Here is a 3,106-nt window from a genome sequence, read left to right as displayed (position 1 = left end):
ACAGGATCCCAATAATCATGTAATCCAAATTTTGGAGCTTGGCAACCAGTGTATACTTCCAACAGTTGCTGAATCCTGGGGTCATGTGATCTTCCCAGGGGGCTTCTAACAAGCAAAGTCAATGGGGAAGTTGGATTTGCTTAAGGACCACAGTCATCTGCTTAATGACAGCAACAAAAGTTGTAATTAAATCAGGCATGGCTTACTTAACCACTGCATTGCTTAGCAATGCAAGTTCCAATCCCAGTTGTGGTTGTAGGTCAAGGACAACCTGTAGATATATATCAGGGATGTCAAACTCAATTTCACTGAGGGCCGCATCAGCATTGCGGTTGGCCTCAGGGGGGGGGCTGGGTGGGTGTGGCCAGGGTAGGTGCGGCCTACTGGGTGGGTGTGGTCAGCTCTACATCGTTAAGGGTGCCTGTGGGGGCCTGGGCAGGAGTGGGACAGATCTGAGGGTCTCTGGCAGAAGGGGGTGGGACTGGGGCAAGCGCCAAGGCATGGTGCATTTCTTCATTCCTCACAAAGGGTGACACCTCCCCAGCATGCACCCAGGGGGCGGGGCCAACACGGCAGGGGCTGGTTCCTCGCTGTTTCTAGACAGCCTTGTGGAGCTAAGACTGAATGCGTTTCAGCATAGGTGGCCACCACAAAATTGTACATTGGCTCCCGGCTGGCCTGGGCCAGGGCCAAGGCAGAGGGGGCCGTTCCCTCACTGTTTCCAGGATGGCTTTGCGGGCCACATGAAACCACTTCGCGGGCCGCATCCGGCCCCCGCACCTTGTGTTTGACATGTCTGATATATATATAGTGCTACTTTTTTCTTGACAGGCAGAAATCCTACAGGTTCAGATTTTTCCAACCTGGTGATTCAGAGATGAAGCGCCAGTGAAATTGTAGCTGCTGCCTTAGAACAGAGGGCAGAGTTGGTATTGTCAGCATTGCAATGTTTTTAGAAAAAACATTATTGTCTAGCAGTGTTTTGTGCTTTCTTCCTTCTTCCTGTCCTTCCGAGTTAGTTTCTCCAAATGTAGTGGGGCCATAGCTGTCGATATCCCAAACCACCATAATACTGTTCCCAAGAAATTCTGGGAGTTTAGTTCCAACACACTCATGCTGGACATAGTTTAAACGGTAGAAATCAAACTCAATATCAATAGCCTGTGTCACTGTTTAATCGGGGTTTGTGGATTAAATCACAATTGGAAAGGCTCACACAAGATGTGAAGTCATTAATCATTCAATTTCACAAATGTGTCTCATTTCCCTGGTTACAAAATGATAGCTTTGTATCAGATCTTTGTTTGGAATGTTAGAAAAAAGCATACTTTTAACAGTGACTCTGAAATTTGGGGCAAGGAGATCCACCAATAAAATGGATCCGTAGAATAGAAATAGAAAGAGGCTTCTAGAGAGAGGGGAATGCAAGAGAATTCATGGTGAAACAATGGATTGATTAGATCACTTTCCTGATTGATCTTTCAATTCATTCCTTGATCTTCATCCTGTTTTCTCATACCTCCAGTTGTTATAACCCCAATAATTCTCACCAAAGTGGATGGTAAAAGTAAAAAAAGGAGTCCCTGTGGATTTTAGTCCACTAGTCCAGGGGTAGGCAACCTTGGCTCTTTTATGACTCGTGGACTTCAACTCCCAGAATTCCTGAGCCAACCATGCTGAGGGGAAAGGGAGAGGTTCCAAACTGAACCATGCTGGCTCAGGAATTCTGGGAGTTGGTCCATGAGTCATAAGAGCCAAGGTTGCCCACCCCTGCATAGTCATTGCCGACTATAGGGGGCAGTGCTGATCTCCATTTCAAGGCCTTGTCATTGAAGGGGTACCTATTTATCTACTCGCATTTGCATGCTTTTGAACCGCTGGGTTGCAGGAGCTGGGGCGAGAGCTGGAGTTAACCCCGTCGCATGGTGCTCAGGTCTTGAACCCGGGCAGCCAGCTTTCCATACGATAAACCCAGAATCTTAACTGCTGAGCACCCTGCCACCCTACCAAAGTGGATGAGGACCCTCCAAATTTTTGCGCGACTGTACAATACAACTGTCTATCTGAGAAGCAGGACAGGAAAAGTATTGGAGTTGCAGAGGACTTCTGGGAACACCCTGGACAGCAAGAAAACAAAATAATGAATCATTAAACAAATCAGCTCAGAGTTCTTGCTTAAGGCACAAATGACCAGGGTCAAATTATGCTACTTCAAACAGATTACGTGAAGATCCAGCTCTTGAAAAAGGATCCATCATGTGGTAAGGGGAAGGAAAGAGGAGAACCAGGAGCAAAGTGGGTGGACTCAAGTTACAGTGGTGATATCTCAAAGGTGCTTTTTCCAAAGGCAACTGGACTATCTTTGTTTCTCCTTGAAGACATTTCCCTTCTCATCCAAGAAACTTCCTCAGTTCAGAATTGAAGAAGCTTCTTGGAAGAGAAGCAAAACACATTCAAGGGGGGGGGAGGCAGTCTGGTTGCCTTTGGAAAAAGCACCATTGGGACAACCATGATCTGGATAACTGACCAATCTCCATTTAAACTGGTGATGAGTTTACTGTTGGGAAGCTTGAAAGATCAGGGATATATTGAAGAAAACCCTTCTCGGGGGTTCTAAGGGTTGAGAACAACTTGATGGCAATACTCAGTCAATCAATTGCTGTCCTTGGAATCTCTTGCCTTGTTGGCTACTGAGACAAGCTGGAGGGAAACTTTTGGAAACTTTTCCATAAAGGTGCTTTTTATTTGTTTGTATGTTTGCATGTCCTCCAGAATTCCCCCAAGCGCTGTTCCCAAGGCTCTTATAGGTGAGTGGGGCCTCCGCCAGAATTCCGAAGCAGAGAGACGACGCATCAGATAAAATTCCCCCGTGCCGCGGAGCATGCACAGAGTTCCTTCCGGAACCGCTCCCTCACTGCAAGATACGCTGATCTTTCTCGCTGATGTGAGAGCCAGCGAGGGTCAACTGGCCCCAGGGCAAGGAGCGGAACCGAGCGCCCGCCATGGCCGTCGGTGGCGTCGCTTCCACCCCCCCCCCCGCATCCCATCCCCGAGAGGGCCAGCCTGCCTTCCGGAGAAGCGTGTCCTTCCAGGCAGATCGTGCGTC

The sequence above is a fragment of the Crotalus tigris genome, unplaced genomic scaffold (assembly GCF_016545835.1).
Source record: "Crotalus tigris isolate CLP2741 ecotype Arizona unplaced genomic scaffold, ASM1654583v1 scf7180000017628.32516253702:7417878, whole genome shotgun sequence".
In the NCBI taxonomy this organism is placed as follows: Eukaryota; Metazoa; Chordata; class Lepidosauria; order Squamata; family Viperidae; genus Crotalus; species Crotalus tigris.
This window is presented reverse-complemented; position numbering follows the sequence as displayed.